Source organism: Pongo abelii, chromosome 15 (genome assembly GCF_028885655.2).
Source record: "Pongo abelii isolate AG06213 chromosome 15, NHGRI_mPonAbe1-v2.0_pri, whole genome shotgun sequence".
Classification (NCBI taxonomy): Eukaryota; Metazoa; Chordata; class Mammalia; order Primates; family Hominidae; genus Pongo; species Pongo abelii.
In genome coordinates this window covers 103,850,944-103,864,310 of record NC_072000.2, presented here as the reverse complement: position 1 = coordinate 103,864,310, position 13,367 = coordinate 103,850,944, and the positions used below count along the sequence as shown (strand labels likewise).

Here is a 13,367-nt window from a genome sequence, read left to right as displayed (position 1 = left end):
AACATGGTGAAACCCCGTCTCTACTAAAAATGCAAAAATCACCCAGGCGTGGTGGCATGCGCCTGTAATCCCAGCTACTCGAGAGGCTGAGGCAGGAGAATCGCTTGAACCCGGGAGGCGGAGGTTTGAACTGAGTGCCACTGCACTCCAGCCTGGGCAGCAGAGTGACACTCCATCTCAAAAAAAAAAAAAAAAAAAAAAAAAAAATCATGGGAGTCCAGAGAAGGAAGATTGCTTTATGGAGAAATTTGAGGAGGTTGTTTTATTTTTGTTTTTAAATGGGAAAAGTGGCATTTGGAGAAAATGATCATGATGTAAAAACCCACATTTGTTTAGATCCTTATAAAATGTGTTCATGTCTAGCTTCACAGCTCGCCCTCACAATAACCTTGTAATATAGGTATGTAACTCTCCCTATCAGAAGATAAGAAAATGAGGCTCAAAGGGGTAGCTTGGCCAAGGCAGATGGGGTCTGTGCCACAACGTCAGCGCCTCTGTCCGCGTCAGGGTGTGTGGTTGGTGGGCGTTCTTTGGGCCGCTGTTCCAGTGTCTTAGAGATGCGCCTGGGTATTCACTCCCCTCTTACCTGGCAGTCAGTACCTATCAGCACGTACATTTGACTCTTGAACAGCACAGGGGGCAGTGATGCTGACCCTACCCCATGCAGTCGAAATCCATATAACTTCTAACTCCCCGAAACTTAACTACTGTTGACCAGAGGCCTTACCAGTAACACAAACAGTTGATTAACACATATGTTGTCTGCTAAATGTATTATATACTGTATTACAATAAAGTAAGCTGGAGAAAAGAAAACATTATTAAGAAAATCATGAGGAAGAGAAAATACATTTCCTATTCATTAGTGGGAGTGGGTTATCATCAAGATCTTCATCTTCGTCATTGTCACATTGAGTAAGAGGAGAAGGAGGAGAAGGGGTGGGTCTTGCTGTCTCAGGAGTGGCAGATCTGGAAGAAAATCTATGTATAAGTGGACCCACTCAGTTCACACTCATGTGGTTGAAGGGTCACCTGTATATTCCTTCATTTGTCTGTCTGTCTTCTTAACTTGAATGTAAGCCCACTGAGGACAAGGACTTTGCTTCATTCTCATCTAGAATGTGCCCAACACAGAGATGGTGCTCTGTAACTGTCTGTTGAATTAATAAAGCACTCAGTAGCCAAAACAGCAAACAACTAACATTTGATAAAACTCAGCCAGAAACTGTGTATGTCATTTCATTCTTTTAATAACGCAATGAGAAGGTATGATTACTTTTATTTTACTGAGGAACTGAGACTCCCTGAAGTTTCACAGCCGGGAAGTGGCTAGGTAGGGGCTGATTCAGATCTGATGCAGAGCCGGTGTGCTCAGTCAGTGTGCTGTGTTCTCCACGGCCGCTTCATAGTCAGAATTCATGCCGTGGGCGTCTGCACACCAGAGGTCATGAGTTTTGGTCTGGAGAGATTGGGACTGTTTAAAATGCCTGGGGGCTTTCTTACCATGATTTCTCTCACTTTAGATACATTTTCCTTAGCCACGACTCCATCACCCAGTCCTGGCCACTCTTCTTTATTCCAAAGAGTCCCTGTGCTCTTGACCTCCTCAATGTAGCTCCACCAAGGGGCTCTTTTTGGAATTTAAATAGTAGTCCGTGTCTCCCCACTGTTTTTTCCTTACACTTAGAACAAACTCAGAGGGCTGGGCTGCCAAGATGGCCCTGCCCCTGCTGCGGCCTCATCAGGGGCCGCTTCCTCCCTCACTGCAGTCCACTCCCTCTGGCAGTGATCAGGGCCCAGGACTCGCCAGCCTCTTCTCCTCAGGACTTTGCTGTGGACCCCCTTCCTGCCTGCCGCAGGCTTCCCTGGGTTCTTCTAGCCTTGGCATAGAGTCTCTTCTGACTGTGAAGACCCCCTGATGTCTGTGCTAGCATGCTGTTTTGTCCTCTTGCAGATGTGTCGCTGCCTGTGATTGCTTTTGTGTTTGTCATCTGTCCCCTTCCCTGGAGTTTGAGCTTTACAAGTGGGGCCTTTCTCTCCTTGGGCACCACTGTGGCACTGCTGCCTGGCCTAGTGCCTGTCACACAGGAGGGCTCAAGCAGCGCTGGTTGAATGGGGAACTGATTGCCTTGTTCTCCATGTGTAAGTCACGTGTGGCCAGGCTCTCTGAGGGCTGTGAGCCCTCTGTGCACACAGAAGCACCTGATTAGGTCCTGTGGTTCAGTTGTAAGTGCTATAAGGAGATATAAAAGGGGTGAAGTCCAGCCCATCCATCACACCCCACGCTGGGTCCCCACTGGGCTGGGGCCCTCACAGACAGACAACTTTTCCCAGTTTGTACAAAGGTCCCTGTTAGACACTTTTGTCCCTCTGTGACGGGTTTACCCCTGCTGGGATGAATACTAAACCTGAGAGGAGTTTGCAGCAGCTTAGGTGAGGATTGCCGAGGGTGTGGCAGCGTACTGTCACTCTGCTCACAGGCGTCATTGGCCCTGAGCATCAGCATTCCTGTCCTTTCTTTGTCTTCTGAGAGAGAAAATTCACAGTGAGGGAGGAATTTATCAGATCCTTAGCTTTTATTAGATTTAATCGAGCAGCTCTCCAGATAACTGGCTTGTGTTCTCTTGGGCTATTGTATTTTTCTCTTTGTTTTTTTTTTTAAGTGCTTTCTGTATTCTCCAAAAGATGGGGTGATGTGAAATATACTCCCACAACACTGTCAAGCCCCTTTTGTTCTTTTTTTTCTCACCCAGGGTTCCCTACAAGGCCTGTTACCCACCCCCCAGATTCTGAGAGCTCTCTTCAGGTGTACCCTATGCCCTCTTTCTGCACCTCCTTACTGGCTCTGCTTTAAATGCACAAGCTCCCATTGCCACGTTCTACCCCTGAGTCCTCTAGCCAGGGCTCACTGACCGCAGTGAGACTTAGATTCACTCTCTGAGCTGTTCCAGTGAATCGCCCTCCCCTGTGCGTGGTGTAGACACCAGAGGCTGTGTATATTGCTCCTGACCCTCTCCCCTGCTGGCTTTACTGGAAATTACTGGGTATTTCCACTTCCCACGTGTAGTGAAATGCGATTATCGACAGTTCGAGCCTGAATTAAATTTTTGGAGAGCTGCTACTTTTAGGCCCACCTGTGTTGGTTAGTCCCTGAGCTTGGTCACGTGTTAATGATTTGAGTAATTTTGTCATTTTGCAAATCAACTTTATTCTTTCAGCTTAAAGGAAAAAGTGAGTTCTAAAAATTAGTAACAGAAAACATAGCATGGATACTGTTTATTTTTATTTACATTCAGTCTCATCGGGAAAAACATAGTAACATTCATATTCTTTTAAAAAGAAGTCACATTACTATTTATTGAAAATATTTTCTGCTGGGCTTGGTGGTTCACGCCTGTAATCCTAGCACTTTGGGAGGCCAAGGCGGGGAGATCACTTTAGTCCAGGAGTTCAAGACCAGCCTGGGTAACGTGGTGAAACCCCAACATGGTGAAACCCTGTCTCTAAAAAAAAAAATACAAAAAGATTACCTGAGCATGGTGATGTGTGCCTGTAGAGCTACTTAGCAGACTGAGGTGAGAGGATGGTTTGAGCCCAGGAGGTGATGGTTGCAGTGAGCCAAGATTGTGCCACCATACTCTAGCCTGGGTGACAAAGCCAGACCCTGTCTCAAAAAATAATATTTATACATATAAATACATATATCTATATGTATAAAAAATATAAATACATATATTTATATGTATAAAAATATAAATACATATATTTATATGTATAAAATATAAATAATATATACTTACATATTTATGTATATATAAATATAAATGTTTATATTTTGAATAAATAAATGTTTTATATATTTATATATAAATATATGTATTTCAGAATATATATGTAACGAGTTTTGCTGAATGCTTCTCCTGTGGTTCAGTCATAGGTGCTATAAGGAGATATAAAATCAACATGAGGTCCTTGCCTTCTAGAAGTTTATCATTGGAAATAGAAGGAAAACAAACAGGAAATGTTGATGAGCAAAAGTGGTAAACTGAGGCAGTGCTCTGCTGTCTGATCTCTGTGAAGCTTGGGGCAGTCAGGTGATACCTGAGTGGGGCTTGAAAGGCAAAGTTGTCTGGTTGGAGGAAATAGGTCAGCAGCAGTCTGGAGTTGGGGGTGAGAAGGGCATGTATGGAAGAGCTTGAGAAGAGCAGCCTTTGCCTCTCAGAGGGCACAGCCCTGGAGCTGAGAAGCCTGTTGTGGATTTCCAGCAGGAGCTGCTCCCATGAGTCTGTCACCTGAATCTCCCAGGGATGCCTGTAGCACCTGTGGCTCTGGCCAAAGTTGGGGTCAAGTGACTGCTGCTTTAGCGGTTCTCTTTGTGTGATACCTGCTGAAGCCACTCGGATGCCCTGAACCTCAGTTTCCATATTTACAATCTACCCTCTCTGACAGACTTGTGAATGTAGCTGAGCTATCATGAATATAAATGTATTTTTTAAGTACAATCATTCTTCTAATGTAATTAACCTGAAGCTGGATGTGAGCACCTTCCTATGATGTTGGAAAGCAAAGTCTCCGTATTGGATGTAAAAGGCAAAAAGATGAAACAGAAAGGCCTGTTCACGGTGAGAGGGAGAGGACTAGGTCCTGAAGAGCCTCCAGCAAGCCTTGCCAGGTAGTTGGGATCTTATCCTGCAGGGGACACATGGTCAGACTGGCACTGGTTTGGTTGCTTGCTTAATGACAACCCCAGCGGCAGGGAGGTGGATGGTTTGGAGGCCGTAAGACTGCTTAGCCTGGTGAATCCGAGAAGTACCTACAGGTAGAATTGACAGGATCTGGTGACAAACTGGATGTGAAGAGTTTGGGAGATAAGGATGATCTTGAGGATTCTGGAATAAATTGGTTTTAAGTTTACCTTGCTCATAACATGACATTACTAACCTTTCTCTGTTTTGAAGCTTTATGGTCTAGAAAGGAAATCTTCAATGCTAAATTCCTAGCTTATTCTAACTTGTCTAAACCAGAGACACACCACAGGTAATCTACTATGCTTTGCATCCGAGCTTTCAGTTCAGACAGGTTTATTTTATTCTTTGGAATATATATTTGAAAACTTTTGTATGCAAAAGTCAAGCCTGGAGCAAATTTTTATTCTTAAATTATAAGCTTATGAAAGTGAAGGTTTTAATGGAAGTGCTCACCCAACCTTAACCGTAGTGACACACACATAGTAGCTATATCTGTACGAAAAGCTGTCAGAAGGAGCAGATTTCAATTTAAATATATCAGTGATTTCAAGACCAGCTCTAATGAGTTTCAGAACCTTTGTGTCAGTCTCATGTTTTTTCCTTAAATGCTCTGAAGTCATTTAAAATTAATAAGCCAGTTTTTATTTGATAGAGTTTACAACAGAAATGCTGCCATTGGCTTTGAAGTCCTTGTTCTTGTGTGGTCTTTAAAGTGAATTAGTGGCTGTGGTTTCTGGAACCAGAAGGAGGTTGGCTTCTCATTAATGGGCATGTGGACTGACCTGAGGGACTGCTTATGTACAGTTAACTGGTATCTAAATGCAGATACTGCATCAAGTGAATGTAGGTGATGTAGTGACAAAGGAAGAATTTCAGTTAATGTAGATGTGAAATGGAGTTTCTTTGAGTTACTGAAGTGTTGAGCCGAGTTACATTGAGGCTTTTGAAATAGTATCTCAAAACTGAAAGAGATTTATTGAGACGAATCAATCTTTCTGTGTGTCACACACACACACACATACACATACAGGCACGCACACACATCATATCACACAGTCACACACAAGTCTCACTGATCTAGTGCCTTTTCTTTTTTGGCAGTTACCTGTTATCAAGCACCACTGACGTGTGAAGAACATCGTTAGGTGCTGGGATTGCAGAGAGGTGCTGGTGTAGTTTCCATTTGCAAGGAGCATTCAGTCTGGTGGAAAACCAAATGCAGTACATAATGTAATCACATTGAGGGGTTGGTGGAGTAGCCCAGAGGCAGGGAAAGCAGCAGAAAGAGTGGGAGTAGGGAAGACTTCACAGAGGTGGGACTGGTCACTGACCCCTGAAGAGAACGCAGGAGTTTCCCTGGTGGAGGGTAGCGGGTACAGCGTGGCCACGCAGTGGGACTGGAGTGTGGTGTGCACAGGGAGGTGGCAAGGTAGACATGCCGGAAGGGAGGGAGCAGAACTCTTGAGGTAGCACTTTACTCAGTGCCAAGATCCGCATTGACACAATTCCACTGAATCCTCCGCATGCCTGCGAGGTCTGGGTACTTCTGTTCTCATTTGACAGTGAGGAAATTGAGGCCTATTTGCTGGCCTGTCTGTTTCAGGACCTCAGTTCATACCTAGTTGGTGATAATCCCCGGACTTAATCTCATATCTAACTGAACTATCTTCTCTATCCACTGTACTGTGCTGACTTCATCTCGTAACCATGGGAGCTGGTCATTCATTCCATAAACATTTATTGAGACCTGCTCACCTACTGCTGATTTACATTTCAACACAAGCTGTGGAAATGTTTTAAGCAGTGGAGGGAGGTGCTCAGGAATCTTGCTAAAATGGAAGGACTTAAACCGGTGCTGGCACATAGTAAGAACCCAGGGAACACTTACTGGATAAAAAAATACAACTCCTGTGTGGGGCCACGAGTAGTAGTGACTGTGTTGTTTGCAGGGTCAACACTTTTCAGCACAGTGCTAGATTTTTCTGGTGTGTGGGTAGGTACTTCCTTCCTGGAGAGGCTGCCGAGAGGAATTAAAAGCACCATAAGAACACGACAGTGGACCGAAGCAAATTTGCATTAAGAAAAGGCCATTCCAAGCCAAACTCACTTACTTTTATTCTTTTGAATTTAAGGAGGGCTGCTTAATCTCAGCATAACACTTAACCCCGTGCTGTAATAGAGAATGCTGTCTGAGCATGTCTGGGGAGTACTAGTGGATGGTGTGAGGCTGCAGTGAGGTGCTGGTGGCCATGTCCAGGCTCTGTCCCTGACCCTGTCCTGCCTAACACTTCTGTCAGGAATGCAGAAGACCCTGTTTCTGGATGATGGAAAACTGAGAAGGAAAGCTCTATGTAGACCAGGCCCCTCTTGATTTAGAAAACTATTTGACACAAGCTGTTTGATGAACTTTCCTGGGAGTCATTTGGAAGGCAGAAGTACGGTGGTGATCTGGTTAGGCTTTGTGTTTCCACCCATCTCATCTTGAATTGTAATCTCCATAATTCCCGTGATCACCACGTGTCAAGGGAGAGGTCAGGCGGAGGCAGGTGAATCATGGAGGCGGTTTCCCCCATGTTCTTCTGATAGTGAGTGAGTTCTTACAAGATCTGATGGTTTTATAAGGGGCTCTTCCCCCTTTGTTTGGCACTTCTCCTTCCTGCTGCCTTGTGAAGAAGGTGCCTTGCTTCCTCTTCCTCTATGATTGTGAGTTTCCTGAGGCCTCCCCAACCATGCTGAACTGTGAGTCAATTAAACCTCTTAGCTTTATAAACTACCCCGTCTTGGGCAGTTCTTTATCGCAGTGTAAGAATGGACTAATACAGGTGGAAAGACTGATGACCAGACATTGGAGCCCTGGAGTCGTCTTCTTTCTTTGTCAGTTATTCACTTTGTGACCATAGCCAAGTCCCTTAAGCAATCTGAGCCCCAGTTTCCATACTTAAAAAAAAAAAAAAAAAAGGTGGGGGGTGGGAACCTGCCTTGTTTTCTCCTACAGGTGTGAAATGGAACGAAAGATATTTCTAGATATAGAGGATTTTTACAAGTGCATGTTTTACAAATGGAGCTTCCTGTCATGGCCCTTTAGGGGTGCTGAAGAGGGGATTCTTGGACTAGGTGTGAAAGACGTTGATGGCCCAGGATAGTCCTTGCCAGTTCTGTGAACTATTAATTGTTACATTCAGGGCACTCGTGGGTGTTAAAGGCACCTGCTTCAGCTCCGTTCTCTTGAATCCCTAGTTCACAAGCTATCGGGAAGTAAGACACATGGGGAGAAGCTAAATGTCAATAAAACACTTGAATAACAGCTGATCACAACAAAGGATTTTACCAGTCAGCATAGGATTAACTACCAACATTCTAGGTAGAAATTGCCAAGAAAACTTAAGAGGCAGGAAAGAGTCAAATGATTTATGAGTTTACTACCTAAAAAAAATATAGCTATACTTTAAAGACAATTAACGATAGCTTCCAAACATTGAGCATTATAAACTTTTAAAATAAAGTTTATTCATAGTCCATGAATAAACATGGCAATATACATGGCAAATAACAGAAAAGGATAAAAATATGTACCTGGTGGTAAATGGTATCAGAGTAATAACGAATAGGCCTTTAACTACTTTGTTAATTATTTAAAATAGCCGGTATTAATAGAATAAAAATATAATTTTTTTTTTTTTTTTTCTTTTTTTTTTTTTTTTTTCCCTTCTTTTATTATTATTTATTATTATTAAACTTTAGGTTTTATGGTACATGTGCGCAATGTGCAGGTAAGTTACATATGTATACATGTGCCATGCTGGTGCGCTGCACCCACCAACTCGTCATCTAGCATTAGGTATATCTCCCAATGCTATCCCTCCCCCCTCCCCCCACCCCACAACAGTCCCCAAAGTGTGATGTTCCCCTTCCTGTGTCCATGTGTTCTCATTGTTCAATTCCCACCTATGAGTGAGAATATGCGGTGTTTGGTTTTTTGTTCTTGCGATAGTTTACTGAGAATGATGATTTCCAATTTCATCCATGTCCCTACAAAGGATGTGAACTCATCATTTTTTATGGCTGCATAGTATTCCATGGTGTATATGTGCCACATTTTCTTAATCCAGTCTATCATTGTTGGACATTTGGGTTGGTTCCAAGTCTTTGCTATTGTGAATAATGCCGCAATAAACATACGTGTGCATGTGTCTTTATAGCAGCATGATTTATAGTCCTTTGGGTATATACCCAGTAATGGGATGGCTGGGTCGAATGGAATTTCTAGTTCTAGATCCCTGAGGAATCGCCACACTGACTTCCACAAGGGTTGAATTAGTTTACAGTCCCACCAACAGTGTAAAAGTGTTCCTATTTCTCCACATCCTCTCCAGCACCTGTTGTTTCCTGACTTTTTAATGATTGCCATTCTAACTGGTGTGAGATGGTATCTCATTGTGGTTTTGATTTGCATTTCTCTGATGGCCAGTGATGGTGAGCATTTTTTCATGTGTTTTTTGGCTGCATAAATGTCTTCTTTTGAGAAGTGTCTGTTCATGTCCTTCGCCCACTTTTTGATGGGGTTGTTTGTTTTTTTCTTGTAAATTTGTTGGAGTTCATTGTAGATTCTGGATATTAGCCCTTTGTCAGATGAGTAGGTTGCGAAAATTTTCTCCCATTTTGTAGGTTGCCTGTTCACTCTGATGGTAGTTTCTTTTGCTGTGCAGAAGCTCTTTAGTTTAATTAGATCCCATTTGTCAATTTTGGCTTTTGTTGCCATTGCTTTTGGTGTTTTAGACATGAAGTCCTTGCCCATGCCTATGTCCTGAATGGTAATGCCTAGGTTTTCTTCTAGGGTTTTTATGGTTTTAGGTCTAACATTTAAGTCTTTAATCCATCTTGAATTGATTTTTGTATAAGGTGTAAGGAAGGGATCCAGTTTCAGCTTTCTACATATGGCTAGCCAGTTTTCCCAGCACCATTTATTAAATAGGGAATCCTTTCCCCATTTCTTGTTTTTGTCAGGTTTGTCAAAGATCAAATACTTGTAGATATGTGGCATTATTTCTGACGGCTCTGTTCTGTTCCATTGATCTATATCTCTGTTTTGGTACCAGTACCATGCTGTTTTGGTTACTGTAGCCTTGTAGTATAGTTTGAAGTCAGGTAGTGTGATGCCTCCAGCTTTGTTCTTTTGGCTTAGGATTGACTTGGTGATGCGGGCTCTTTTTTGGTTCCATATGAACTTTAAAGTAGTTTTTTCCAATTCTGTGAAGAAAGTCATTGGTAGCTTGATGGGGATGGCATTGAATCTGTAAATTACCTTGGGAAGGATGGCCATTTTCATGATATTGATTCTTCCTACCCATGAGCATGGAATGTTCTTCCATTTGTTTGTATCCTCTTTTATTTCCTTGAGCAGTGGTTTGTAGTTCTCCTTGAAGAGGTCTTTCACATCCCTTGTAAGTTGGATTCCTAGGTATTTTATTCTCTTTGAAGCAATTGTGAATGGGAGTTCACTGATGATTTGGCTCTCTGTTTGTCTGTTATTGGTGTATAAGAATGCTTGTGATTTTTGCACATTGATTTTGTATCCTGAGACTTTGCTGAAGTTGCTTATCAGCTTAAGGAGATTTTGGGCTGAGACAATGGGGTTTTCTAGATATACTATCATGTCATCTGCAAACAGGGACAATTTGACTTCCTCTTTTCCTAATTGAATACCCTTTATTTCCTTCTCCTGCCTAATTGCCCTGGCCAGAACTTCCAACACTATGTTGAATAGAAGTGGTGAGAGAGGGCATCCCTGTCTTGTGCCAGTTTTCAAAGGGAATGCTTCCAGTTTTTGCCCATTCAGTATGATATTGGCTGTGGGTTTGTCATAAATAGCTCTTATTATTTTGAGATACGTCCCATCAATTCCTAATTTATTGAGAGTTTTTAGCATGAAGGGTTGTTGAATTTTGTCAAAGGCCTTTTCTGCATCTATTGAGATAATCATGTGGTTTTTGTCTTTGGTTCTGTTTATATGCTGGATTACATTTATTGATTTGCGTATATTGAACCAGCCTTGCATCCCAGGGATGAAGCCCACTTGATCATGGTGGATAAGCTTTTTGATGTGCTGCTGGATTCTGTTTGCCAGTATTTTATTGAGGATTTTTGCATCAATGTTCATCAAGGATATTGGTCTAAAATTCTCTTTTTTTGTTGTGTCTCTGCCAGGCTTTGGTATCAGGATGATGCTGGCCTCATAAAATGAGTTAGGGAGGATTCCCTCTTTTTCTATTGATTGGAATAGTTTCAGAAGGAATGGTACCAGCTCCTCCTTGTACCTCTGGTAGAATTCGGCTGTGAATCCATCTGGACCTGGACTTTTTTTGGTTGGTAAGCTATTGATTATTGCCACAATTTCAGCTCCTGTTATTGGTCTATTCAGAGATTCAACTTCTTCCTGGTTTAGTCTTGGGAGGGTGTATGTGTTGAGGAATTTATCCATTTCTTCTAGATTTTCTAGTTTATTTGCATAGAGGTGTTTGTAATATTCTCTGATGGTAGTTTGTATTTCTGTGGGATCGGTGGTGATATCCCCTTTATCATTTTTTATTGCATCTATTTGATTCTTCTCTCTTTTTTTCTTTATTAATCTTGCTAGCGGTCTATCAATTTTGTTGATCCTTTCAAAAAACCAGCTCCTGGATTCATTTATTTTTTGAAGGGTTTTTTGTGTCTCTATTTCCTTCAGTTCTGCTCTGATTTTAGTTATTTCTTCCCTTCTGCTAGCTTTTGAATGTGTTTGCTCTTGCTTTTCTAGTTCTTTTAATTGTGATGTTAGGGTGTCAATTTTGGATCTTTCCTGCTTTCTCTTGTGGGCATTTAGTGCTATAAATTTCCCTCTACACACTGCTTTGAATGCATCCCAGAGATTCTGGTATGTTGTGTCTTGGTTCTCGTTGGTTTCAAAGAACATCTTTATTTCTGCCTTCATTTCGTTATGTACCCAGTAGTCATTCAGGAGCAGGTTGTTCAGTTTCCATGTAGTTGAGCGGTTTTGAGTGAGATTCTTAATCCTGAGTTCTAGCTTGATTGCACTGTGATCTGAGAGACAGTTTGTTACAATTTCTGTTCTTTTACATTTATTGAGGAGAGCTTTACTTCCAAGTATATGGTCAATTTTGGAATAGGTGTGGTGTGGTGCTGAAAAAAATGTATATTCTGTTGATTTGGGTTGGAGAGTTCCGTAGATGTCTATTAGGTCCGCTTGGTGCAGAGCTGAGTTCAATTCCTGGGTATCCTTGTTGACTTTCTGTCTCGTTGATCTGTCTAATGTTGATAATGGGGTGTTAAAGTCTCCCATTATTAATGTGTGGGAGTCTAAGTCTCTTTGTAGGTCACTCAGGACTTGCTTTATGAATCTGGGTGCTCCTGTATTGGGTGCATATATATTTAGGATAGTTAGCTCTTCTTGTTGAATTAATCCCTTTACCATTATGTAATGGCCTTCTTTGTCTCTTTTGATCTTTGTTGGTTTAAAGTCTGTTTTATCAGAGACTAGGATTGCAACCCCTGCCTTTTTTTGTTTTCCATTTGCTTGGTAGATCTTCCTCCATCCTTTTATTTTGAGCCTATGTGTGTCTCTGCACGTGAGATGGGTTTCCTGAATACAGCACACTGATGGGTCTTGAGTCTTTATCCAGTTTGCCAGTCTGTGTCTTTTAATTGGAGCATTTAGTCCATTTACATTTAAAGTTAATATTGTTATGTGTGAATTTGATCCTGTCATTATGATGTTAGCTGGATATTTTGCTCGTTAGTTGACGCAGTCTCTTCCTAGTCTCGATGTTCTTTACATTTCGGTATGATTTTGCAGTGGCTGGTACCGGTTGTGCCTTTCCATGTTTAGCGCTTCCTTCAGGAGCTCTTTTAGGGCAGGCCTGGTGGTGACAAAATCTCTCAGCATTTGCTTGTCTGTAAAGTATTTTATTTCTCCTTCACTTATGAAGCTTAGTTTGGCAGGATATGAAATTCTGGGTTGAAAATTCTTTTCTTTAAGAATGTTGAATATTGGCCCCCACTCTCTTCTGGCTTGTAGGGTTTCTGCCGAGAGATCCGCTGTTAGTCTGATGGGCTTCCCTTTGATGGTAACCCGACCTTTTTAAAAGGCTGGGGCCAGTTAGTAACCTCCTATAGCAAAGATGAGCCAGTTTGGGGAGTTTTCTGTCAACTTTTAATTTTTTAAAAATTGAGATTTAACTTGTACATAATGAAGTACATGTATATTAAATGTAGGTTTTTTGTTTGTTGTTTTTTTTTTGAGACGGAGTTTTGCTCTTGTTGCCCAGGCTGGAGTGCAGTGGCGTGATCTCGGCTCATCGCAACCTCTCCCTCCTGGGTTCAAGCAATTCTCCTGCCTTAGCCTCCCGAGTAGCTGGGATTACAGGCTTGTGCTACCACGCCCAGCTAATTTTGTATTTTTAGTAGAGACGGGGTTTCTCCATGTTGGTCAGGCTGGTCTCAAACTCCTGATCTCAGGTGATCTGCCCGCCTTGGCCTCCCAAAGTGCTGGGATTACAGGCATGAGCCACCACACCCAGCCAGGTTAGTTTTTATACTCAAGTAGCACAACCAAGATGAAGACAT

The 13,367-nt window shown here is 42.2% G+C and overlaps 1 protein-coding gene across 1 annotated transcript in view; it reads left to right on the top strand.

The window, feature by feature from the left end:
- Positions 1-13,367, top strand: part of SETD3 (SET domain containing 3, actin N3(tau)-histidine methyltransferase) — an 88,060-nt gene that overhangs the window by 37,601 nt on the left and 37,092 nt on the right. The gene's annotated exons all lie outside the window — the stretch shown is intronic.